Source organism: Triturus cristatus, chromosome 3_2 (genome assembly GCF_964204655.1).
Source record: "Triturus cristatus chromosome 3_2, aTriCri1.1, whole genome shotgun sequence".
NCBI classification, from domain to species: Eukaryota; Metazoa; Chordata; class Amphibia; order Caudata; family Salamandridae; genus Triturus; species Triturus cristatus.
In genome coordinates this window covers 741,512,482-741,540,441 of record NC_140584.1, presented here as the reverse complement: position 1 = coordinate 741,540,441, position 27,960 = coordinate 741,512,482, and the positions used below count along the sequence as shown (strand labels likewise).

The following is a 27,960-nucleotide window of genomic DNA, read 5'->3' as shown; positions in this document are numbered from 1 at the left end:
CTTTTTCTATGTATGCTGCCAACTGAAGCACGCATAGAAAGAGGTAGTTATGAAGAGAAATAATATTTCTTCTAGTTACGCCTGCTTCAGGGAGGGCAGCTTGTTGGCACATTCCCAGGTTTACTCACCTGAAGTAAATCTGGGGATTGCTTCAAAATCCATGGGTTGACGCATGGGAATGCGCATGATCCACCCACGGAACACCTCTCCGATGCACAGTATTGCAAGGTACAGTTATGTGCTGCCTTGCGGTATTTTGTAATTACTAAACCACGCAAAGCCATGCAAAGTGGCTTTGCATGGCTTAGTAAATGCCAAAAAGGATTTTGTGTTGGGGCTGTGCCATAAAACTGACACAAACCCGAAGCTAAACTTTAGCAAATCTGGGCCTGGGTGCTCTAGGGTTGGTTCCGCTTCAATTCTCAGCAAAAGGCCTCTAGGAATGTCTCAGGATACAATGAAAGAGAGTGTCCAAACGTGGAGTTTACAAATCGCTTTCTTGCCTTTGTCCCAAACTGGGGCCAAATTTACTAAGAATTTGCACAGCACAAAGTGAAGCTAAGTGATGCAAAGCATGCAAAGTCTTGGAACAGAATTTGCTTTCCTATGCAAAAGGTAATTTGCTCTGGAAAGGTGTACTTTTTCTGTGCAAATTGTGGTTTGGGCAACTTTGGGTTAAATGGGTGGTACTTAAGCAGGTCACTGCGAGCACCTATAGTTTGTGACAGAAAGCTTGATCTAGTGAGATAGCCAGACCGAGCTTTGTGTCACAAAATAACACTGCATTGAAGCGGGTGCAAAGTTGGAGAAATGTTTTAGGTTTTGTATGACATTAACGTCAGTTTCTTCAAATAATATGTTTAAGCATACTTTTTCTCTAGACTCTATAAATTGTCAGTGCTGTCGTACTCCTCTGCCTGGCCTGAAAAGTTCACAAGACACTTAAAAAAAGGCGTGCCTCCACCCACTACAAAGCTGGTATCTGGGTATGGATTCATTGGAAATACTTCGGCAGCAAGAAGTAGCTGGCAAGTCATTAAGGGGATACGATGGACATTATTTTCGAACACAATAAAAATTAAGAACAAGGACAACACCCCCACACCCAAACTCCCCGTCGTAGTCGGTACTAATCGAGGAGTCCCACCTCCTGAAACAGCTATCACAATCCATATCCTAAAGACGAATGTGTTCCTTTCATTTCTATATCATCCATCCTCCGCTCCCTCAACGTTGCAGGGCCACCGCCTCGAGATCCTGTTTTTGTTCCTGTGTCTGACAGCGTTTGAAAATGGCTCGGTCTTGCGCTACCAGATAAGAAGGATGAAATGTAATATGTTTTAAGCCATGTTTTTTTTGCTTACTGATTTGCAGTAGCAAGTGCAGCGGTACTCCTGCTCCCCCCGCGTCCATGCGCTAGTCTTCGACACAGGGATTTGTAAAGCAGGTTTGGAGCGCATGTAGCATGGCACAATCCTCCGTAGTGCGGGAGTTGCACATCCCGGGGCAGCGCATTGCAGGCTCGCAGAGGTATGAGGTTCAGCATCAGGGAGTATTCTATAGTAACTAAAATCTTGCAAGAAGAGACTCCGGGGCATATCAACAAGGGCATTATCTCTGCTTTTTTGGCTTTAAAAGCCAAAAAAGCAGAGATAAAACTAGCGCCCTATCAACAACAGGGTGCTAACATGCAAATTCGCATGTTAGCACCCTTTTACTCTACGCTTCCCCTTGCATCTCTAATGAGATGCAAAGGGGGCGTTCCAGAGTAAAATAATAGGAGAAATGTCGCTAAGCGACATTTCTCCTAATATCAATAATATTGCTAACCCTGTTAGAGACAGAAAAAGCAGCGCTAACCGCGGTTAACGCTGCTTTTTTACGTCTGGTATTTTTCTGACTTAGCCATGATATCCTATGGAAGGAGGATATCATGGCTAAGTTTGTCTGTCCCTATCAACAAGCTAACGTGAGATTATCGCTGGGTTTCCAGCGATAATCTCACGTTAGCCACTTAGCACCAGGATTTTTATCGCTATTGAGATAAGCATTGCTAATAGCACGCTATCTCAGCGATAAAAATCGGCGCTAGCTGGCGATAATTATCCGAGCGCAAAGTGCGCTCAGCGATAATTATCGCCGGTTGTTGTTGATATGCCCCTTGGTTAGTAGAGAAAACCCTTCATTCAGGAAGTCCACTGCTGGGAGTGTGCTGGGAATCCTGCCACCAGGATCATGCATTCCAAGTGTGCAGAAAAGAGAGGCATGACATTCAGGAGTATGAGAAGGAGGAAGTAGTCACTGTTTCCAGGAGTGATTTACAGTGCATGATTCAGGAGGCTGTCCCTCAGCCTTGAATGAATCAGAAACCAAAAAACAATTGATAGACTGTGCAACTGATGAAGACCGAGATACTAGCCCAAAAGGGAAGTAGGTAGAAGGGGCACACGTTCAACAAATGCACATGTAATTGTTTGATATTCTATTTAATGTAATGTCCTGAGTTCAGGATTTCATTGACATCTCTCAAAAACACTTGTTAAAATGCAAGTATTTTTGGAGGTAATGGGTGTGTTGGAACTGAAACATGCGGCCTTAAATTTCCCTTGATATGGATTGAGACCTCCCCAGCCCCATCATTCAGCCCTCCAACACACTCCTCACTCAGTGGTTCTGACCAATGTCAATGGGATCCTGAACAAAAGACATTTCATTAAATACAATACCTTAACTCAGAACATCTAGCACTTACCCCCTGAATAAACAATACTTATACAGTCGTGAAACCTGCGGGTAAGGGTGGGGCTATAGTGGCACAAACACTGCAGACTATGTAGTGAAGGTACTAAGCTAACTGTCAGCACCAGAGCATAATTGGAAGCTACCTAGAGATCCGACGAAGAAGAACTCTCTAGAGATCTTAGATGTCACTGATGTTCACTCACTACACAAAATAGGATTCCTAAGTAATCATGTATATGCATATCTAAAAACAAAGCATCTCCCTATGCCAACTACATTCACTCTATCAAGAACACATAAATGCCCATTGGTTCCACTGGGTAAGTCCACCATGTCAGGGTGTGGATCCATCTTACAGCCCTTTTGTATGTTGATTTTTTGGTGAAAACATTTGTAACCAAAATGTAGGCCTACATCAGAGACACCATGGACATTGTCAAGACAACTGAAGGCTACCAATTCCTTCAGGAAAATCAGTTGTTTGTTACAATGATTATTCAATCATAGTATACTAATATTCCACTAACTGGTGACATCAAAATTATCAAATTCACTTTAGAACATAGGGAGCATCTCTTTATGGTACCCACTAAGTTCATAATTTCTCTTCTAGATTTGACAATCACCAAAAACTTTTTTTCTTCTTTCAAAGCAACTTCTACTATTAGATCAAAGAAGTACTGATGGGGGCGGCCTTTACTTCAAATATGAACATCTTTATGTCTATCATGACAAGAACCCATTCATTAAAAATATAACTATGTGGGGAAGGTACGCTGATGATGTCCTCATGATCTGGATAGGTCACTGCACAACTTTGGGACTTTTTCTGGATTGATGAAATGGAAGGACATGGGACATACAGAGCATTATTGCCTGTAGCAAAGATGAAGTGAACTTTTTACCACTATGTTTTGGAAACCCACAGGGCGTAACACATTAAGAAAGTTTTCTAGTCATCATGCGCATTGCTCCAGAATAGCCTCCCATATGGGCAATTCTTGAGGCTATAAAGAAATTTTGTCAGGAAATCTGATTATTTCTCCATCAGACATCATGATTACTAAGCTCTAGAATGAAGGTACACGAAGGGGCTACTTAACAGATCAAGTAAGAGAGCATGCTATTGCATGAAGGACACCCTTTTGACCACTAAAATACGCACCAATGATGAACAACGTTTAGTATGTGTTACTACGTTGTACACCTAGAGCAATGCCAGAAAAACAGTTGCTAACAAACATTGGAATCTGGTCAGGGATGAGCTGGACACACACATTCTAAGCATGGTAGTAACGTTAGGGTCACTCTTACCTAGCCCTGAACAACCAAGAACCCCCTCACAATGGAATCGCCCTCCACTTGTGGGTCAGTTTCAATGTGGCAAATAAAATGCTTGTAACTACTGTATGGAAACGAAACTTTTTGAATATCAAACAAGCAATACGCTTGAAAGTGTCATGCGAATTGCAATAGCATGAATGATATCTATGGTATTGTATGCGCATGAAAGCTGCTACATGTAGGACAAACTCAACAAAAAGTTTAAAAATGCATCCTAAAACACTGCAGTCACATCCGATGCACAACACCAGGAGCACCATAGACGAAACACTTTAACAAGCATCACCACAACCCCAAGGATATCCAGCGGGTGGTACCGGAGAAGGTTCCAACGTGGCTGTGACATTGCACTGGTATTGAACATATGGGGATGCAAATGGATGCACTTGGGATTCAGTAAACAGTAGACTGAATGAATATCAGGAATCTGGACATTTTGGAGGGAGCCTTCTGAAAGGCTAACCCACAATTATTTGATCAATCGGTATTTTTGTTGTGGTTCTTGGCAACTGAAAGCTGTAATTCGAACCCACATACATATTTTAGATTTCCTATTAGTTCCTATCCTAGTTGCCATTCCTTGCTTTATCACATGCCATCAGCCATCTGCTGGCTTATCAACAATTACTTGATCAATTGGCATTGTTACTGTGATCTGTGTCGGCGTCACTATAATTTGGAATCTGTGTTTACCCAAATATTCTCCTATGGTTTGTTTCTTCATGAATTCCTAACTGTTCCCTTTTATTTGTCAATCCTGATTTTATAACTTATGTTATGGATTGATACACTCTCTATTTACTGAGGCCATCATAATTCTTTATATGCTCTTTAGGATTCGTCTGCACAGTACTCGCGTTGTGCTAGTGAAATCTAATGGATTCAATATAAATCTTAATAGAGCTTACATCCCGCCCCTCTCTTTCCTGGCTTTTCATTGGTTCCTGTGTTTGCTGTTTACTTTTCCTCCATTTCTATTGGCTGCAGCATATTTTTCTGCATTTACCAATGCTTGTTTCCTCATCTGCTTCTCTTATCAGTCCCCCGTAGTCCAAATACATTTAACATCCACTTTGTTGCGACTATTTGTTCTTAAAGTTTGCCTCTTTTTGCTTGTTCGTCTTGCAGCAGATTTATCACTGGGAAGTGATTGCCCAGAATCACAGGATGTTTCATCGCTGAGACTCAAATCGGGATCCCAGCTCTCGAACCAGCAGCACTGACCGCTCCCCAACATCCCCTCCACTCCCGTGAGGCTTGTTTCTTACGTTAAGGCTGCACAGTTTATTGATACTGATCTTCCCCTGGCTGCACTCATTAAAGCGTGCTTGTCAACAGGTCTTTTAATGAATTGTCACATTCATTCTATAATGTACGTAGCATTTAAAGTGTGCTTGTCAACACGCCTTTTAACTAATTTTCACATTCGTATTTTAAGAAATGGTTTCGTGGCAGCACACATTTTACCCGTGTTTTTTGAGAGCATGTAGAATAAGGTCACAATGTTAGTCACAAGCATGATAACAACCTTTAGAACTAGGCTATTTCTCGTTTGACTTGAACCAAGGAGTTAGCAGACCGGAGGAAGGTTGATTTTTGTTACGAACGTCTTGCCGACTCAGCTTTAGCCATCCAAGTTAGAGTGGTTTAGGCCATGGAGGTGGGGATATTTTGGTCTCCCCCTTCCACACACACTCTCCTCCCTTCAGCTTGGCTACTGGTGAGGGCCAACCTTACATGTGTTTTGCTGTTGGGAACTTTGGTGTCCTGGCCCCCCAAGAAGACGCTGGACGCGGGAGCTCCCTTATACCATTTCTTTATTACTCGCGCTCCGCGCCGTTCTCCTCTCCTCCCGCTGCCACCTCCCTCTTAGTCCCGCCTCTTCCTCTTTGCCTGCCCTGTTTGGTTACCAGGGTCAGGCATAACGATATGACACCTCCCCCCTTTGTATTTTAAGTGTTCACCGTATTTTAGAGTTCCTCGATGAGCCGAACAGGTCTCCGGATTGTTTTCCGTGGTCGGCTGGCTTGTGTCTGGTCAGGTGGGCTAGTGTCTCTCCTGTCGTTAGACTCCCGTGCTCAACGATATTCATGTTCACTGTTCCTGTCTTGACTTGACGAGTCCGTGTCATGGTCAGGCTCTCGAGCTCAAGTATAGGCAGAGATGTTGCACCTTTTGAAGTACGATATGTTTCTGGTTGTCCGCTTGCCCTCGGACTCTGCAGTGATCATGGTCCCTTTTCTTCTTGTTACCTGCAGGGGGTGGGCAAAGTAGCGACTGTTTTCTTTTGTTCTCTTGTCCTGTTTCACCAGCACCCAATCTCCTTCATGGATGTCGGACGCCTTTGCATGCCTGCGGTGATCAGCGTACTCCTTCATTTTGGATTTTTTAGCGTGATCAAGTTTTACTAGCGTGTTGTGATCTGTGGTTACGACTCGAGATTGCGTGACCGCGTCTTTAGTTGGGAGCCGGGTGCGTGGAATTCGCCCAAGCATTAGAGTGGCAGGACATTGGTTCGTGGTGCTGTGTGGTGTAGTCCGATAGGCTCGCAGCACTTCATTTAGTGCTGGTTGAATGTCGCGGCGAGCCAGTTCAGCTTGCTGTATGGTCTTTTTGATTGTTCCCATAAATCGCTCCCCCATCCCGTTGGCCTGGGGTCACAAGGGAGTGATCTTTCGATGTTTGAAGTTTAAGTGTCTTGCAAACTCTGCAAATTCTTGTCCATTGAATGGTGGTCCGTTGTCTGTCTTTACCACCGTGGGTATTCCCCATGCTGCAAATGCCTCGTCGATGACAGGTATGACGGCCGTCGCTTTGGTGGAAGAGATTTGATGAGCAATGGGAAAACGAGAATATTCGTCCATGATAACGACGATGTATTTCCCTGATTTCAACGGGCCGAAGAAGTCGATAGCTACTTGTTGCCATACACTGTCTGGGAGGTCTGACATCTGCAGTGGTGCTGGTGGTTCATCTCATCCCACTAGTAGGCAGGATGTGCAGTCTTGAAGCGTAGCTTCCACCATCTGGTCGAGGGATGGGAACCAGACACGTTCCCGTAACGCTTTCTTCATGACCACCACTCCTCTGTGCCCTTCGTGTGCCAGGTTGACGATTCCTTGTCTTAGCCTTTGAGGGATAACGATTCTTCTGTCTCTCAGTAGTAGTCCGTCCATACTGATAGACAGTTCTTCTTGGACGTGTTTGAACGCTGCAAGTTCTTGAGTGTTGACAGCTTCATTTTTGTGGGCATCTTCTAAGTGTCTCCACGAGTTGGTGCGAATTCTGTGCATAATGTTTTGAATTGTGGCATCTTGGGCGGACGCTTCTGGACAGGCATGGTCGATGACAAATTGGAGGTATTCCTCTGCCACCGACTGTCGTACATGTGTTTGGGTTTGTGGATGTCGTGACATGTAATCCGCCGGGTTTTCCGCCTTTCCCGGTTTGTGGATAATGGTGTAAGTGTAGTCCTGTAGGCGAATGCCCCATCATTCAATCCGCGGGGGCATCTTGGCCCGCGGGTTACCAAAGATGGCTGTTAGCGCCTGGTGATCAGTGATGAGCGTGAAGTGTTTCCCGTAGATGAAGAGATGGAAATGTTCACACACCCACACAACCGCAAGGCTTTCTTTTTCCGGTTGTGAGTAAGCCTTTTCTGTGTCGGTGAGGCTGCGACTGGCATATGCGACAATGTGGCGTTGGTCAGCTTCCTCATCATATTGTGCCAGGATTGCACCTAACCCCACTGGGCTGGCATCCACAGTGATTTCGGTCTTCCGTTTGGTGTTAAAGTTGGCTAAATTGATTGCAGCGCTCACCGCCTCTTTGATTTTGTTGAAGGCGTGTTCACAGGTAGCTGACCATAGGAATTGCTGTCCTTGGCGTGTCAGTTCTCTGAGTGGATAGCTGATGGTGGCATAGTCTTTAATATAGCGGGCACAGTAGCTGGCCATCCCTAGAAACGAACGGAGATCACTAACATCACGTGGTTGTGGAGTGTCCGAGAGGGCAGACACTTTCTCTGGATCAGGTCTCATGCCGTCCTTTGAGAAGATATGGCCGTAGAATTTGAGTGTTGACTTATGAAATTCGCACTTGTCTTTGTTGAGTGTGTGGTTGGCATTGAGGAGGGCATGACATGTCTGATCAAGTGCTTTGTCATGTTCTTTCTGATTCTCACCGAAAACCAGGATGTCGTCGCTGTAGTTGAATGCGTTCGGGATGTCTTGAATCACCCGCCGAACGGCCTCCTGAAAGATCTCGGCTGCCGAGGAGATTCCGAAGTTGAGACGTTTGTATCTGAAGAGGCCTTGGTGAGTGGTGAATGTGGTAATGTATCTCGACTTCTCATGTAGTTCTAATTGGTGGTATGCTTTGTTAAGATCCAATTTCGAGAAGACTGTTGCTCCGTTTAGGCGCGTGATCATGTCGCTGATATGGGGTCCTGGGTGCTACTCTCTCTCAATAGCTGTATTCGGGGCTCGCATGTCCACACACAGGCGTACCTTGTTGTCTTGAACTCTCTTGGGCACGACCACGACTGGTGACACCCATGGGGTGGGTCCTGTTGATCGCTCTATGATGTCCGCTCTTAGTAGGTCTTGTAGTTCGTCATCTACTGCCTGTTGCAAGTGGAATGGTACCTTCCTGTGATGCTGCGCTATCGGTGTTATTTGTTCGTTGATATGGAGTTTGACTTTAAAGTGAGTTAGTTTTCCAAGACCACTAAATAGCTTCGGGAATTTGTTGACAATGTCCGGCGAGTCATCGACCTTGTATAGGATTTCAACTAGCTTCAGACGTTCTGCTGTTGGCAGGCTGAGGAGGCAGTCTGCTGCTTCAGGGCCTTCAATCACATGAATGAGTGCTTGGATTTGTCGATCTTTGTATGTCAGGGTTGTGCGGAACTGTCCTAGACATGGCAGTGGTTTTCTGGACATCCACGTGTAAACTCGCACTGCTGCTGGTTCTAACTTCGGTTTGGGATTCAGGCTCTGGTATTCTGTGGTACAAATGTAATTATGTGATGCGCCCGTATCTAGTACAAACTTGGCGGAGTGGCTTCCTATTTGGATGTCTAGCCATGGGTATTTCTTTAATCTGTCTGGGTCTGCCACCATGCACACGTATTCATCACTGTCTTGTGATATAGGAGTGAGGGACGATGATTCTCTGGACGTCGACCGCTGAGATCTGTAGGAGTTTACTGACTGAGCGCTTGACCTTGATGAGCTGGCGGAGCGGTCTCTCCGTCCCTGTACAGCTCTGGCATGGTGACGTGATTCCGTGTTCTGTCTGGTCTGTTTTACCTCCGAGTGGCGAGTTTGGCAGACAGCTTCAAAATGGTTCTCTCTTCCGCATCGATGGCACTGTTGACCAACTGCTGGGCATTGACCTGTGTGGGGGTAGTCTTGGCCACACCGATAACATTGCGATGATTTTTTTCTGAGTTGGCTGTTTCGGGTCCTGTTGCGAGGAGAGTTCGCGCGATGCGTTCTCGCAAGTCTTCCAGATTTGGGACAGTCAGGACGACGCCTCGAGTCAGTGTGGGACTGTACTCTAAGAGCTTGCTCTCTTTTCTCGGTTTTGCTGGCCTCCATCTTTTTTGCGTGCTCTTCCACTTGATCGTTGATGCGGGTGAGTTCTTCTATCTCTTCGAGAGTGTAGTGTTTTTTTAGTAGTCGACAACGTAGCGATTCTGATTGGCATCCTTCAATGATGCACAGACGGAGTGCATCTTCGGTGTTGAATTTGTCGAATTTGCAGTATCGGGCAAGACGCCTTATGCGAGCGATGAAGTCGCTCATTGACTCCTCCTTTTCTTGCGAGGCTAGGTTGAACGTGTAGCGTTCATAGTCCAGGTTCCGTTTGTGGAGGAACTTCCTGTCTAGAGCTTCTTTCACATCATCGTAAGATGCAGTATTGGCGGCCGGTAGTTCTTTGATGATTTGCGCTATGTCTTTACCCACTAGGTTCCGCAGGGTTATGGGTTTCTGATGAGGATCACGAACTTGCGACCCCGTCATGAAATCTTCAAAATCTTCGGCCCAGCTTTTCCATTTGGGCCCCATGCTGTTCCCAGATGTCAGCGTTAAGGGCTCGGGGGGCACAGGAAAGGTACTCCTATAAACACCGGTCCAAGTTGCAGGGCATTTTGGGTGGATCCAGTGGCGGCCGGCCTCGTGGAATCAGCCTCTGTTGACATGGTGGGTGATAATGTGACTCCAGCAGACTGTGGGGCTTTTAATCCACAGAATTTGTGTGTTTTTGTGAGGTTTTTGTAGCTCGCCTGACTCCAAAATGGCCGCCTTGATAGGGTCCAATGTTATCCAATGCAGATGCCTGACTTCAAGATGGCCGCCGGAGAGACGTGAATGCTTCACTCCTACTGAGTGATTTTCATGCTCATTTCTTTATCAGGGTAGTTATGTGGCTGGACTCACCCTGATTTTGTCTTTCTCGCATCAGGGTCGCACTCTGCAGGTCGTGGGGCCGCTTCAGCAGGTCAGCCCGTGCTCGCACTGGTTTTTAGCTGCCAGAGTGCTCTGCAGCCTGTCTTCAGAGGCGCACTCTTCTCGCGCAGTGGTGATGGTAGGGGACAGGTGTAGTGGGTCAGGTAATCCCACCCTCGTCGCCAGTTTGGTGTCCTGGCCCCCCAAGAAGACGCTGGACGCGGGATCTCCCTTATACTATTTCTTTATTACTCGCGCTCCGTGCCGTTCTCCTCTCCTCCCGCTCCCGCCTCCCTCTTAGTCCCGCCTCTTCCTCTTTGCCTGCCCTGTCTGGTTACCAGGGTCAGGCATAACGATATGACAGGAACCTTTGCCTGTAAATGTTGCTGTGCCTTTAAAAAACACATCTGCTGCTTACAAGAATGATAACAAACTTCACATCTAGGCTAAGTCGCTCTTTTATTCAGCACAGTTGTCTGCAGGGCTTTAAATGAGACTTACGTTCTAAAAATCAGGTGCTCAGATGGGTCCCTATCGGGTTCTCCATTTTTGCCCTCGCCTTCAGGGTGAAAAAAAATCTTAACTCTGCAGCAGTACTAGCCTTTACTGCCTTTGATGTAACTTCAAAAAGACTCCTTATAGTTCTTTCAGAGTCTCATCGTGTCAGGACTGAAGCATTTTCAATATTATCTACAACAAAGCCAAATTTGGTGATAATTTATCATATGCAACTAACAACCATTGACAAAGTCAATAGTCCTGGCTTGTTGTAGGTGTAAAGTTACTTGTATTATATATCTAGATGCAATGACAGAAGCAGCAAAATACCAGTCGGGCGGCCCACTAAGCTAAGCACAGATTTTTAGTTTGTGTGTTTTAAGCCACGCCCCTGATTACAATGGCAACGCCCCTTTGAGAGACCATCCCAGTTGTTTCATCCGACTTCAAGCCCTGGCTTTCTGTTTTCTAAACAAAGCTTCAAAGGATTTACCCCTTATGTTGTGAGGGGTTAAAATATTTCTGTAGTTGGCTTACAAGTCAATTGTGTAAGTAAAAGCCTTTAGGTTATGTTTATCACGTCTGCCCTTTGTAATACGCTTTCACCTTTTATTTTTTCTAAAACAAAAAGGATGTGACAGGGAGTCTGCAGTCCCAGAAAAAGGATGCCTAAATTGTACTTTTTTTAAAGAAATGCGAGAGCTATGTTATATGAAAGAGGACATTAGCCTAATTGTTAAGATCGTTATCGCTGTTACAATTAGCATATGTGTGTGTTTTCCAAATAATCATGGTGCTATTTGGCTGATTTCAATGTTTGTAAAGCTTTGCACAGAGACTCAGGGGTATATTCACAAGAACGTGTGCTAAATATCACCAAAAAATGTTAACGTAACTTTCCACATCGCAGCCTATCGTGGGAAAATAACCCTGTGTCATCGTGGAATTCACAACAAGGCGGTACCATGCGATAGTCTGCCGAAACCGCAGACAATGTTCGCAATACAACCACCTCAATGGAGATAAAAATACAAACCACAACACAAAAAAACATGCGATGGGCCAAAGCGCGATGAGGAAATCAGTGATAAGCAGAGCCAGGCCTGCAACACACACCTGGGAAAAATCACCATAAAAGCAGAAAAAACACCCAAACACAAACTGACCAACACCCAAGCACCATGGAGGCAGCCGGAGCAGGTGCAGAGGACGAGCGCAACCCCACAAGCACCCTGGACGACCAGCCTGGGACCTCGGGGACAGGGAGGGGGAAGGACAAGAAGAAGAGGAAAACGAAGTTCAGTCCACAGTCGAACAGGATCATGGTCACGAAGGTGATGGAACACCATCAACAACCGTTCGTCACCTCCAACGTGTCATTGGGCACTAAAACTGGAATATGGTGGGACATCGTAGACAAGGTGAATGCCGTCGGAGAGCACAAGAGGACAATGGATGAGGTCAAGAGGCGATGGAATGACATCAAGCGAAAGACCAAGGATAAACTCGCAGCCAACCAGATGGCAGCAATGCAGCCTGGAGGTGGGGGCCCAACGCCACAGCTCGTGCTGGATGACATGGAGGAGCTGGTGTCGACAGTCATCAGTGTAGATACTGTGGCCGGAGTCGGGGGACCGGACACTGCTTGACAGGACACAACACAACCGCAACAGGGTGAGTGACCACCAGGTACTGGGGGGACGGGTGAAGATGGCCACGATGGCACACATGCACAATCAAGCAGAGCACAGTGCACACCCTCATTGACTCTGGGTCATTGCCCAGATCCATAGTGTCACAATGTACAATGCCATGCTGTCTGAATGCCAACATGTACCATGCGGCTACATATATGTGGACACATTGCAATACACCATCTCCCCTTCACACCGTCAACACCCCCTGCAGAGCAGTCCCAGCCACTCTTCACTGATGACAAGGAGGACAACCCCAGCATTGACGCACAAGCCCTCCTAGACATCATTGACATCATCCGCGACTCAGCTCCAGGATCAGGGCTGACCAGCTGCATCGAGGAGACCCCACCCACTACCCAAGTCACCCAGCAGGAGGCACCCACGGCCCAGGCAGTCTCCCAAGACCCCCAGGATCAACACAAGGCCTTCCAACGCCGTGTGCTGGAGGCCCAGAGGGAGACGGCTGAGCAGGTGCGGGTGGGGTTCGACCTCATGGCCACCAAACCGGACGCCATCCATGGGTGTCTAGGCCCACTCCATGGTCTCCAACGAGCCCTGACATCGCTGGAGTCATGATGCGGAGAGAAGAACACCTGTCCACTCACAGGGCACCAGCGATACCAGCCGTGAGCTGGCACACATGCAAAGGCTCATGGAGGACATGATGCGGATGGAGGCGGAAAGGATGGCAGCCACCACTGTACATCAGCGAAATGTAGCTGGGATCTACCATGCCCTGCAGATCATATCATGGCATTGCTGCCACAAGGCGTGGCTCAGTTGAATGCTGCTGTCCTCACACCATCCACTTCTCCGACCCTGGTGTGCCATTGCCTCACAGTGCGGCAGACGTATCCACTCTGGCACCTGATGTGTCAGTGGCACACAGTGTCTCAGCCGGTACTGCAACACCCACAGGTGGGGCAGAGCACACATCCGGGGACGAGGACGTGGATGGGTTTGTGATCAGGAGGCACTAGCATTCATTTCCGCCACCTGGCCTGTTTCTGCTTGGTGCTGCACATGGCCTCATGACCTTCCACTGACCCCCGATACACTCAGATGCACTCACCTTGGACAGCGACATGGACTGCCATATCGTGGTTGATGACCAATGACACGGCGACCAGATTGCGGACTGCACCCTTCCTCTTCCGCAGTACTTGTCATCCCCGGATGGACTCTGGCTGGCCCTACACGGGCCCATATTGTGTAGTGTGCTCGGCATTGCCTTGTACCGCACCAGCTGCAGAACTGCACTGGATGTGCAATAAACAACTAGTGACGCACTGCTGTGTTATGTCTTTCAACATTCATGTATGAATGTGTGGATGAATGTAGGGACAGTGATTTCCCTTGCGTCAATGATGCTCATCCTGTGGGATGCCAGTCGCATATTGTGTACCGGGTGCCGTGGACACTACAACGGGACACACGCATCAGTTACTTCCATGTCCGGACATGAACTGAACCACGTCCAGAGCCCAGAAGCCATTGTTGCAAGCCCTGTGCTGGTCCGACGTACGGCAGGCCAGACCACTCCGCTTACGCTCCGAGGGGGGCCCTCATTGCTACCTATCGCAGGCGTACTCGCTGGTGGTGTCCATGTCACTGTTCTAGTTGTCAGCATGTCACAGCCACTCCCTGAGGGCAGGTTTACACACACACCACACCCATCCTGCACAGGCCTCAGAGGCCATGTGACTCCACCAACATAAAGGGCCGATGACGTCTCTTTCCCCTCTGCCGGTGGTGACTGGATGACGGACGCTCCATGGTTCTTAATCATAAAGGGCCCATGAGTTGTTGCTCACAGGGATAGTGGTACCAGAGGCCTTGTGGCCGTCACAGGCCTATCACCACGTGGCGCTGACTGGGGTTGCACAGGGTTAGTGGCACCCGAAGCTTTGCGGCCGGCACAGACACCCCGCCACGGGACGGTGACTTTAGGTGCACTGAGTTAGTGGCACCTTAAGCTGCTGAGCGGGTGTTGCCCCGGCCCGGCGGTCCGGACAGCTCAGGTTTTGTGTGCCTTGCTGGACCGCAGTGTAGGCCAGAGCCAGCAGGCAGCGCGGGCCTACCACCATGTGGCGTCGCTTCCGGGATCCCAGAGTTAGTGGCACCTATTTAGCTGAGCGGGTGTGCAGCCTACGATGAGGCCGGGTGCACTGGTATGTCCTCTGCCATTGAGTAATCAAGACCCAGCACCAAACGTGAGACCTAGTGGCCTGCGGAGCGGGGCTGCATGGTGTGGAGGGTGCCATGTCCGCGGGCCCCGAGCTTGTGGCTTGCAGCGGCACGTGGTGGGACCTCCTGTCTGCACGCCGGTGGCGGAAGGTGAGCAGTGATGCCTGGGTGTGCATGGGCGGGCATGTTCCGATGGGCGGCGGGAGGGGCTGGGGTGCCTCTGCCTGGGTGTGCATGGGCAGGCACGCGATGTTGTCTTGTGCAATTGTGTGTACTGTGCCAATCATGTATCTGGACTCTGTTTCAGATGACGGGTCTGTCTCAGATGTGTGACCTGGTGTACTGATATACACCAGCAAGTGGTTGGAGACACACCGGTGGCAGCAGGTGAGCAGTGTGGCCTGGGTGCGCAGGGGCGGCACTCTCTCTCTCTCTCTTCTTCTCTCTGTCTCCCCCTCTCTTCTTCTCTCTCTCCCCCTCTCTTCTACTCTCTCTCTCCCCCTGTATTCTTCTCTCTCACTCCCCCTCTCTTCTTCTCTGTCTCTCCCCCTCTCTTCTCCTCTCTCTCTCCCCCTCTATTCTTCTCTCTCTCTCTCCCTCTCTTCTTCACTCTCTCTCCCCCTGTCTTCTTCTCTCTCTCTCCCCCTCTCTTCTTATCTCTTTCTCTCCCTCTCTCTCTCCTTCGCTCTCTCTCTGTCCTTTGATGTGCGCAGGACACACCTTCTCATCATGATTTTTATCTTGCAGGCTGTGACCTACGGATTGTCCCGAGGGGAGCCGCCATGTGTCTTCATTTCATTTCAGTGTTCATTTTAATAAAGTTTCATTTGTTGCTTCGAAAGTGAATTTGTGATGCTCATTTTTGTGAAGACACATGAATGTCACCTGCTGTGATTGTGCGACATCATGCGGATTATTTTGTACATGATTAGGTGTAGCTGATGTGGCATGTCTTTGGTTGAGGGGGTGCTGTGGAGGGGGGTCCTGGGGGTGCTGGCGGCGGATGTTGTTGCCTTTTCGGCCCTCCAGCCTGCATGTTCAGTTGGCCGGGTGCATCTGTTGTTCTTCATGTGTGGCTCTGGGCTGTGCTCCCTTTGTGGTGCAGGCTGTGGTCCGACTTTGCACCAGGTCAAAGTGGGTGTTAGTTTCCTGCTGCTAACGTGCCTTATCGTCTGTTTTGTGTTATTATCGCAGTTCTGGCTGGTCGTTGTGAATGTTGTGAAATGGTGTTGTTGCGGATTTTGGCACAAGAACACCTACTCTGCATCTCATTAGCGATAGTTGCCAGGGTCATCTGTGGCGATGTTTTTTTGTGGCTGCTATCGCGGGTAAACTGGTGCTGTGGGATGTTAACACCAGCTTGTGATTGGGGCGATAAGTTTATCGCAACTTTGGCTGCGATAAAGTGCCATTAACTTGGCAATAGATCCTTGTGAATATCCCCCACAGATTTTTTTTCTTAAATTGTTTAGTTGTTTTTTTTTAGTGAATGGCCAGTTACATTTATTTGGGGGGAGGGTGGCTTATTGAAAGGTATAATTTACTGTAGGGTAGTGAAATAGTTATGCTATTATTGTAGCGAACAGCAAAGGAACAATCAAAAAGTGTGGGTTTTCTTTAAATAAACAAAACTTCATCTAAAGACAACTAATGTGACATAAATTACGTATGCTATGTTCTTTAGCAAACCAAAACTGCTTAGTCAGCATGCAGCACTGCACTGTTGACTAATATTAATAATAAAGGGCACCTTTTGGAGTATTTTGTTTCTAATGCTATTGTGCCGAAAACTGCCCTGAGTTTGTACTGTATGGTGGGAAGCTCTCGCCTGGCACACCTCGTCCGATGAAAAGCAAACACTACAAAAACGCAAATGATTTTGCTAAAAACATGCAAACTACAAAGGTTTTATGCTTGTTTTGAATGTGTGAATGTGTGGAGTGGTGGCAGGTTAGTTTGGGTGGAGTGGTGGTGTGTGATTACTACAGTGTAAGTTCATTGAGTGCATTTACATACATCTAATATATTTCCTTTCTTAAAAAAACAAGTCATAACACTAGAACCTTGTTTCAGAAACTTATATTGCACAATTGTTCACCAAGCTACAACTTACAACAAAACAGCTCATTATTAGTCACATAGACGAAACCTAATGCGTTTACCAATGAGTGTTTGCAGTGCAACCTGTATCGATGGTTACAGACAGATCGCGAAGTTTAAATAACATTCTATTAACGCTCCTCCACCTGGACCTTGGCTGCAGGCCGCTCCAGGGTTTTCCATGCACCGCAGGCGGTGGGTGTCTGTGACTCTCCGGCTCTCTCCCACACAGGTCAGCGCGCTCTCTGAGGCGCGGCTCGCGCCCGCGTTAATGTGCTGCATCTACTGACAGCCTGCGTCACGCAGCTCTTCGTTTGTGGCTCGCGAGCACAGGGCAGGGATCTCTCTCAGCCCAGCTCTCATCTTGAGGTATTCTGAGCGCGTCCACTTCTAATGTCAACAATTGCAACTCGAGTATTGTGGCGTTTTTTGATCCAGATACTTTCACCAATTGTTGGTGAGTAAACTACGCAGCCTCTGTAAGAGTTCGTATTTGATTATTTAACTACATTTAGCCACTGGTGACTGTTTTCCAAACCTTACAAGGCAATCCAAGCTACCCTATGTCATTATTTGTGATTTAAATGCAATTCACGAGCACTTTATTTTGGCTCCACTCGGAGTGTTTTCTTAATATATTAAGGTTCTGTTTAGAATATGAACATTTTACACATTCCACCCTGCTAGGATAGTTATAGGGCCCCACAGCGCTCGTGTTGCTCAGATAAAATTATATTTCTCAGCCCAGCACTCTCCTTAATGTATTCTGAGCGTGTTCAATTTTTAGTGTTAATGGTTGAACATAAGTATTGTGGAGGTTTCGACCCTGCTACTGTCATTACTTGCTAGGGAGCAAACTCTACAACCTCCATTAGGGTCTCGATTAGTTTTCACACTGCTATTGGTTTTTCATTCCTAGTGAGCATACGTCATTATTTAGGTAGGTATATGGTCCCACACTGAGTGATGTTTTGCACCTTTGCAGCTCTTCATTGAATTTGCGCTGAAGGTGCGACATTTTACACTCATAATCACTGGGATACACTGTTCGTTCATTATAGTATACTTACCCAGTATTTTTCATCACGCAGGGTGTATCTCATCTCTTTGGACCTGATGGGGTCACAGTTCTTAAAATCAATCTTCCATGGGCCGAAACGTTGATGCTAAAATCATCACATGCTTGTATTATGCAGTCAAGGAGTGGGCAAAACTTTGGGCCCGGTTTTTCAAGGTTTTGCGTCGCTCTTGCATCTCGTACCAGAGCGCATGTGTGGCGCAAAACCTAAGTGAGATTTATCAAGACACGCAAGGCCACCTTGTGTGGCCCTGAGTGGCTTGATGAATTTAGAGTAACTCAAGGAAGCGCAAATCAGTGCCTTGCGTTACTCTGCCCCAGGGAAGCGTTCTATGGGTGCAGCCTGGGTTTTCCCATGCATCCACCCATACATTTTTACCCATTTCTCTTATTTACCATCAGTGGTAGATCTGGGAATGTGTAAAAATGCCACGCCTTCCCAGGGGAGATGTAAAGAGGAGAAATATCTTTATTTCTCCCAGTTTTTTCCTCTTTCTACATGTGCTGCATTCTGCAGCACACATAGAAAAGGGAAAATGCCTCACAGGATTTTTTTGAGTAGGAAGGTGGCCCTTCATACACAAAAACAATCCTGCCTACAACGCAGACACCCTTGCACCATGACACAAGGGTGCCTGCAGTGGTGCTAGGCAGCCATAAGTTCCACAGCTCTAGGAAAGGACAGGAGTGCCCGGATAATGTTAAATACAGCACATTCCTGCTCTTTCCCTTTCATGCAGCGCAGCACGGCAGCTTGCTGCGCTGCTGTGTGTGAATAGTGATAAATATAGGTATTTGCTTTTTACAGTTTGCTAATTAGACTGTATTCATTGTAGTGAGGCATTTTTGCATTTCATTGTGTTTTTCTTTTTGATTCTTAGCATGATTATTTCACATCAACGAGCACCGCTCAATCGCACTTATATATGTTTCTGTTTGGAACACCTACCTTGTAAAGATGCATACCTTATGAAAGGTTTGAAAACACATTACGTTACACATATAGTGAAGCACTTGAAAGCGGTGTGTATTTTGATTTCATTAATTGACAGAAAGAGGATTTTCTCAAGCCCTTCCGTGAAAGAATAATATACTTTACAAAATTCTACGACAGAATCATATTTATAAATATGTATCAATTTGAGTTATCAGCACCCGGAAGAGCGTCCCTGAAGGTAATGGCACCTGTGGAAGCCCTTTTGCATCTGGAAGCTGTTCAAGTAATGCCTTGCTTGGATGACAAATTTATTGTGTTGCGTGTAACAAGAGGGAGAGAGAGGACTAGAAAGCTAGTCCATGTCCCCGAGGGATTTATATGTGATTAAACAAAGAAGACTAGCTTACGTTGACCAAAGTGATGCAGTACTCAAAGTAGTTCTGTCACAGACACCTTGTAGGTGTATTCATGAAGCCCTCACCCACCAACCTAGTTGGTGGCATGCTTCATCATCGGGCCCACCCAGTGACACCTAGTATGTCCCGGGTGTGCTACGACGCCTGATTACAGCGGAGCTGGTATATTGCTGAGAGTGCAGTGAGGTTGGGTGAATTGTGATTTAAAACGGCTTGGTGGTGGTCCCAGTACCCAAGGGTAAATTAAATTTTAATAACTGGGCCGACACCAGCGGTTAAAAGTAAGGCTACAGGACGTGTAAGGGTGGAGAGTTACTGCCCCCTGCGTCCTTCAGATGGTCGACATGTTTCAGCCAGTGCCTTAGAGTATTCTGGCTTTCCTCAGGACCGTTTTTAAAAGGGTGTGGTGAAAATAAAACAGACTTAGTGTTGTGGTACAGACTATGTGATACACTCACTAAGGCGTTTTTCTATGTGTGAGAGGGGGATTCCCTTCTCATGCATACGCTTTGGGTTATTAGCCAAGGCTTCCTGGAGGGAAGCGGTAAGGGGATGACCAGTCTTTCTGGTCAGTGCCTGTCTTGTACCTGTTGTCCCGCCGTCGTCCTCCGTATTGTGTTACCTTCTCTTTCAAAGGACTACTAGGATGTCTCAAGAGTGTCAAAGTGTCTGTCTTGTCAAGGGTTCACCTTAAACTAAACTTAAACCAGTTCATTACGCCACTGAAAGGGAGTGTCCTTAGTCCCTCTGATCCCGCTACTGATAACATCAGGCTCAGGTCAGTGAGGTTGGGGTGCGGCTTTGGGAACCATGGAGGTAAAAGATAAGGGGGTACCTAGATTTATCAAATTGGAGGAAGGTAGCATCAGTGAGGCATGCCCTTCATTCTTTTACTGCTTACATACAGGGAAGAGCAGTCTTGACGAGGGCACACAATCAAGTAGCTCAAAAATACATAAACAGATAAGAGGGAACCAAAGTCAGATCGCTGGATCACCTCGTACAGACCACGTGTCTTTTGTCTGAAATGTTTGGTACGGGGCAGGAGAATCATCAGATATCCTCAGCAGGAATATTCCTTCCTTGATGAACTTTCATTTGGTGGAGTAAAACATTGTTTTTGCTTCCCTTGATCCTTTTAAGGTACTCAAGTTTTTACAGGAAGATTTTCAGAAAGGGCTATCTCCTTCCACTGGGTGGCATTTAGAGGATTTAGTGAGTCCTTTAAAGACTTCCCCCAAATTAAGCCTCTGGTAAAAAGATTAGTGACACTTTTCAGTTTAATGGGCTTTATCTACAGTATAATAGGGTTTCAGGCAGAAGCCTCTGGACATTTAGAAACAGCTAGCTCCACATTGGTTAGCTGCCAGAGTGATTCTTCCAGTGGCAATCACATCAGCCAGGAGCCTGATTGAGTTGGGATCCCTTCTCTCTTCATCCTCATACATTAGATTTTTCCCATACAGGGTGAGTCTTCAATAAAACCCCAGATTTGGGCCTAAGATCTCAATGTTCATGTAGATCAATAAATAGTTCTTCCAGATGACCTATCTGACAGAGTTCAGAGTTCTCTGGATGTTAAGAGAGCTCTTTTGATTTATTTAGAGAGAACAAAGGATATTAGAAAATCAATTCTCTCTTTGCTTCTTTTAGCCCAGGCAATCGAGGTAAAAAGCACATAGACTAGTCTTTCTAGGTAGGTGGGTGAGGCGGACCATTACAAAAGCATATACAGTAAAGGAACTGCCGCTTCAAAGGGCCATACAGGGAAGGTCTACATAGGAAGTGACGGCGTCCTTGGCTGGAGCGAATGGTGTTCCTTTGATAGAAATTTGTAGGGCAGCAACATAGAGTCCACAGATACATTTGTCAAACACTATCGGTGGGAGTATGAAGATAAGGTTAATTTTGGTTTGACAGCAGTAATGTGTCAGAGGACGATTAAAGTTTCTTTCGTGCTTTCACCGCGGTAGACCCTTAGTGGTATTGGAGTCACTTGGGGAATTGCGGAAAGAGTATTGTGGAAATTTTCACTCAGTTCCGACTTCAAGGGGGAGGGCGGTTCTGAGGGTAATGAACATATCACTTATCGGCAATGAAGATTACCAGTAAGTAATATATGCAATGCCCTCCACTACGTCACTGTGAGCCATGCCATGTGAAGCACAGGGGGAGAGGTAGCAGAGACCACAGCTGTGTCGACACGCCTTTGAGGATACCACCAGCAGCATGTCTACATAACTCTGCTTTATAAAAAGGCACACAGATCTTTAACCCCTGGCACAAGCAACATCTCCATTCATACTAGGAATTAAAAACCATATTAAATTATTGCTACTGAGGCAAATCATGCGAAAAACTAATTGTGGTAGGACCACAGAAAACTACTGGGTTATTTTCGTAAAGTTTACAAAATAAAAACACAAAAGAGATTATTGACACGGGGCATCCTCGAGCAAGTACAGTACCGGAAAGTGTTCACTCACATCAGGATCGTGCGGGTCCCAAACAAGAGCAGGTCTGTGATCAACGCAGGCCAGCAACAGATCCCGGGAGTAGATAAACCAGCAAACAGATCCTTGGGGCAGATGAAATCAGAAACAGATCCCTGGGAAAGTTATAACAGTAACAGATCTGTGGGGGCAGAGACACCTGTAAACAGATCCTTAGGGCAGGTATAGCAGTAATGGATGCCTGGCACAGGCACACTGGTAACAGATCACTGGGACAAGTAAACCACCAACTGGATCCTCCCTTAGGCGACCACACCACCAACTCTGTAATCAATTCTGGTCAGTAACAGATCTCTCAGACAGGCGCACCAGCAACGGATCCATAGGACAGGTACATCGACAACTGATCCAGGGGGCGTGTGCCCAGCGGTGGATTCCTAGGAATTCAAGGCGCAACAGATCCCCGAGGCAGGCGCACACCCAAGCTCAGCAATGCATTCTGGTAATCAATTGGAGATCCCCAGCGCAGGTACAGCAGCAGTGAACCCCTACTCCGGTATACCAGCAGCCCAGTGATCCCCAGCTCCGGTGCACCGGCAGCCCAGTCACCAATGCAGGTCAGAAAAAAAACATCTCCAGGGCGGGCTGCAGCAGTCGGAGCCCGGGCAGGTGCGGCAGCAGCTGTAGTTTCTCGCGCAGGTAGAGGGGCAGCTCTGTCGTTCTGCAGGTCAGAATTCAGAAGCGGCAGCATACACATGCACTGGGCGTAGGGAATACAGATCAGAGTGCGGCGATCCCTTCCGTCCTCCGAAATCAAGCCCAGCACTGCCTTTTTACATTAACATCAGGCACTTTTACCCCCATCCGGGTGAGTTTAAGTGTTTCTCTTGCGAGCGGCAGTCTCTTCTAGCGCCCTCTGCCGGCGTTCTCCTACTCTGCTGCTGTTGCAGCGGGGCGTCCGCAGGCCGGCCAGCAGTGCATGGCACGCTTGGGTCTGGAGGACGAGGCGTCCTTCTGCTATTCTCAGCTGGAAACTCCCTCAGTGGCGGCCTCCCCTGCACAGCCACTGCTGCTCTCATTGGCTCTCTGCTGCCTCTTGTGCCGAGAAGGCCAAGGCCGACTACAGTACGCATGAGAGTTTTCTCTTGACATCAACTTAAAAGTAAAATGAATAACTGACTGAGCTTGAAAAGAAGGTCCAAATAAAAACGCAACTTCATTTCCATTGTTTTACACCGGGGACAATATTGTTACGCAGAGAAATGATGTGTGCAGCCAGCGCCATCTTACGGACAAAGGTGGTGTGGTGGGTAGGTAAAGTGATAACTGTAGAAAATATTATGCCTTTAAATAATATTTAAATACCGTGGGTATAGATAAATTATGCGAAAGTTGTTTTGAACTGGCACAATGTTTATCTTTATCATGCATTTTGGCACACAGGATGCAACTAGCTCTGGTTCTAGTGTTTCGGGAGAGTACGAGGGCTTACTCCCAGTTGCATCTTATTACCTCACCACATGCTTGAGATATGGTGTAAGTTGCCATCGCTTTCAAAGTATCCAGGGTTGCTGCCCAATCTGTACTGTGAGTGTTTGAGCATATGCTCCTCTTTAAGTAATAAAGATGATTTTAATCATGCAGAAGGTTTCCTTTTTCTGATGTTTTTTGAAGAAGGCAATTAACTTGTGTTGTCTTTAAATAATTCTTTATTAGTTACATCCTTATTATTCCAGAAGTGATTTTTGTTTGTACTCTGGAAGTGCAACAGCCGACACGTGTTTCGTCCTAGGTGGTCAGTGAGACCAGGGCTTTTACAAGGCTGCAAAAGATGTAATGTGACAGTATAACTAAGATAATATTCCAGGCCCCATTCATGAGACACTGACGGGTGCACAGTGTGTGATATTTAGTGAGTGCCTTTATTAAAGTAATTAAAATATTGAAGAAGTGCTCGCATTAGTAAGTCCTGGGAACATCCTATAATAGTAAAATGATAATGTGCACTCAAACTTTGTGATTGATACAGTAGTGCAAATGAGACAGACAAGGCATAGTACGGTTTAAGAAAGATAGTGAGGTGCTGGCGACAGGGGATTAGAAGTAATAGTAGTTATTGCATATAGAGCATGTTTGTGCACAGTGCATGCTTGTTCTAGTAGTCATGCAGGGTCATAGGTGGTTTGTGTTCAATTATATAGATAGAATGCTGATGTTCGTTTGGAGCCCGCTAATATTGGTCATGCACTAAATATTCTTTATTGTGCTTGATAAGGTGGTAACACAGTAGGTCATTGCAGTATTACACATGACAAATAAACCTTATTCATTATTCAGAAGATCCGAGAACAATTTCCTTCTAATACAGTACAAGGGTCGTCAATCAGAGTACAATAAACGCTGAAATCTGTTAAAAAGGTGAATCAAAGTCAGGGGACTGTGAATGAGAGAATGGAGACATTCAGCTACTCATATAACATTATCTTCAAGAACAGAAAGGTAAGTCCTGTAGGAATCAGGGGAAAATGACCCTTCTAGTCAAATAATATAATCTGTTGGTATAGTCAATGTATGTCACCTCTTGTGTATAGCAATACTAAATGAAGGTCCTGGTATTATTTAAAGGACTTGCCTCTTTTATTTAAAATGAGAATGGCAATGTCAGGGTAACTTGAACGAGAGAGGTGTGTATTGTCGTATACCTGAAACTAGTCACTATCGTCAAGAGAACCTAGTATAGAACTCTAAATCGCTGGTTTGCAATGCGTAAGAGTAACAAGTGATTTCATTTTTTAAATATGGGAGGGTCGACAGCTACAGAATACAGTATTTATATGAGCCTCGAAATGCAGATTGGCAGTAGTTATTACAAAGACATGCGAGGTCAGCAAATGTTCGAGTGTAAGCAGGCAGACATTATTGATATCTTGGGAAAGAGACACATCCATTTCAGTATTCCCTAATAAAACTATGTGACCACATTTCAAAAAACAGTCCGGTCCCTACAAAGACCTCACTTACATTCATTGGAGTATCGTGTACATTTACTAAACTCGTGTGGGCCAATGTCATTTTTAAACTCTGGGCTATCACTACTCCGCACTGGCCAGAGTGAAACGCATACTTTGGCATGCAAAGAACTAAATGTCAGAAAATAGTGTCTCATGCGAGCATGTATATGTTTTCTGCAACAACCATAAATGGGCACACCACTTACTATAGCAGCAGGATGGCTGTCCCGGGTCAATCCCTCGTACCGATTGTCATGGCGAGCTATCGGCCTACACGACAGCCGCCATCTTTAAATAGGTATGACTCTTAGTATTGAGGAACCTGACCATTAAGGGCCAAGTGGCGCAGAGTACGCCTGAAATCCTCTAGTTCTCCTGCCTTGCAATACAGAGACACTGGACACTCCGTCTGGCGTAAAAGATCGAGTTTTATTAGCTGCAGCTAGTACAGTTGTCTGTGAAGTCACACAGGGATGGGTTCACAAGAGACTGCCACTGACCTTCGTGGCGCACAAGCTTTTATACAGTGAAACAGTATGTGATGGACTGGCCTCCTTTTTTGAGGAGAAAATAAAGAATATCATTAATGATCTTGACCCTCGACACTTACCTAAGAAACTGGGACTATGGAACCCCGCAGAAAGGAGGATATTACATCCTCTCGACCAGTTCAATACTCTCTCTTTGGGGGACATTGAAAAAGTGGCCATGAGTATCTCCTCGGGTTCACCATTGGATCCACTACCACATAAAATCTGGAAGGAACTGTCTGTGGAGCTATTTCCAGTACTACGTCAAATTTGCAATCAGTCTTTGATGGAGGGTTTAGTACCCACATGCTGGAAGCAGGCATCAGTAATGCCACTGTTAAAAAAGACAACATTAGATCCAACCTGCATGAAAAACTATAGCCCCATTTCTTTACTACCATTTCCGATAAAAATTCTGGAACGAGTGGTCAGTAAAACAATATCTCAGTTCCTAGAAAGTAACAATGTCCTGGATAAGATGCAATTCGGATTCCGCCCAGGACATGGTACGGAGACGGCCCTGGTGACCGTTATGGACGATCTGCGAATGCGAGCGGACAGGGGACAAGCGGCGGTTTTGATTCTTCTCGACCTGTCCGCCGCATTCGACACGGTTAACCATGGGATCCTCTTGTCCAGATTAGAGGAGGTGGGAGTGACGGGAATTGCCCTGAAATGGTTGCGCTCCTATCTTTCTGATAGACAGCAAGCAATTGCTCTCCCCCCCTTTCGTTCCAGTTTCTCAAACATACCGCAAGGTGTCCCACAGGGATCAGCGATAAGCCCCATCCTTTTTAATATATATATGAGCCCACTACCTTCTATTATAAGATCTCATGGCATCAATTTAGTTAATTATGCTGATGATACTCAGCTTATTTTGTCCTTGGAAGGCGAGCATTCGGTTCCTGTGATAGACTTCCATGCATGCCTGCAGGATATAGCAATTTGGCTTAGGGAGAACTCACTCCAATTTAATTGTGAGAAAACCGAGATTCTTTACTGTACTACAGGAAGGGTTCCGTCTCCACTTCCACCTAACTTTTGGCCAAGTACGGATAGTGCACCAGTGACCCCTAACCTTGCTGTACGTAATTTGGGCGTAACATTTGACAATAAACTGACGCTGGAGAAGCATGTTAATAAGATAGTCGGGAGCTGTTTCAGTTTGTTGAGAGCATTCTGAAAAATATTTCCACTCTTCTCATCAGAAGCAAGGATGTTGATAGCCCGAAGCACCATTCTGGGCAGATTAGATTACTGTAACGCTCTGCTTCTGAACTCACCACAGTATTTGATCGAGAGACTGCAGAGAATACAGAATATGGTGGCTAAGATAACCTTGGGACGACCACGTCGTTCCTCTACTCTGCAAGTCCTCTCGGAGTTACACTGGCTGCCAGTCCTCCAGAGAATTCATTTCAAAGCCCTCTGCCTATTGTTCAAAGCCTTACATGGACAGGGGCCAAAATCTCTGCAGGAAAGTTTTAGCTGGTATACTCCACTTCGGCTACTCCGTTCCTCATCATCTAATCTTGTGAGGGTGCAGAGAGCCAAGAAAGTTAAGTCAGGAGGTCGAGCTTTTTGCATAGCAGCCCCTCGACTCTGGAACACACTTCCACTGGATATTAGACAAATAGATAATCTGACGCAGTTCAGAAAAAGAATTAAAACTTGGTTATATCCCCGGGCTATCGCCCAGTCCTCCCGCTAAATTCTGTGCTGTTAGTATTCCTTGTTCATCCAACACACTCTCTAACATAGCGCCAGGTTTCCCGTAGGGTGTCAGTAGCGCTTTATAAGCAATTATAATAATAATAATAAATACAATGGATACAATGGATAACCTAAAAACGTATAGAATTTGAGACATCGACAAATGTTACCAACAATGGTTTAAGCTAAAAACTGACTCGAGTTCCAGGCGATGTTTGTTGCTGGCCCCTTTAAGCAAATTGCAAAGAGAATCCACATGATACAGTTTACAAGGAGAGAAAACATGGTTGTATGTTCTAGAAGGACAGTCGTGAAGCCAGAAAATGCATGAGATGTGTAGCGAAGGGCAGTAGATAAGATAAGCGAGAGGAAAGAATGGTGTGAGCTAACAGATAGTTCGGGCGGGGGTTATCCAGCTCAGACATGAATTAGTGTATTCGGCCAGACCCTGACACTAGTTAATAAACACGGGACGAGAGGCTACCTGACACGCAAGGGCAGAAATGACAAAAAACATCTAGTTTACCAGCTGCCTGAGTGAGGGCAACCTAAGATGGCGGAAAACACAAGATGGAGTATGGGTGCGATCGAGAAACGACAAATTTCAGAACCTCAGACCCTCCTTTTGCCATTACTCAGGCAATAACACAATGACCGGGCTCATGTTAATCTGAGTCGGAGTCGATATCAATTGCCATAAGGTCGTTTAACTGTTGCTGGACCATCATCTTACTATTCTCTGTTTGTTGGGTTACAGGCTTTGATACACATAAGGTAGCGAACAGACCACAGATAG

At 46.3% G+C, this 27,960-nt stretch overlaps 1 long non-coding RNA gene across 1 annotated transcript in view; it reads right to left on the bottom strand.

Moving 5' to 3' along the window:
• The window catches only part of LOC146858029 (uncharacterized), a 162,737-nt gene extending 139,759 nt beyond the window's left edge, over positions 1 to 22,978 (bottom strand). Inside the window, exon 1 of the long non-coding RNA XR_014979981.1 lies at positions 21,941 to 22,978. This is a non-coding gene — a long non-coding RNA (uncharacterized LOC146858029). The remainder of the gene's footprint in view (positions 1 to 21,940) is intronic.
• Between the last annotated feature and the right edge of the window lie 4,982 nt (positions 22,979 to 27,960).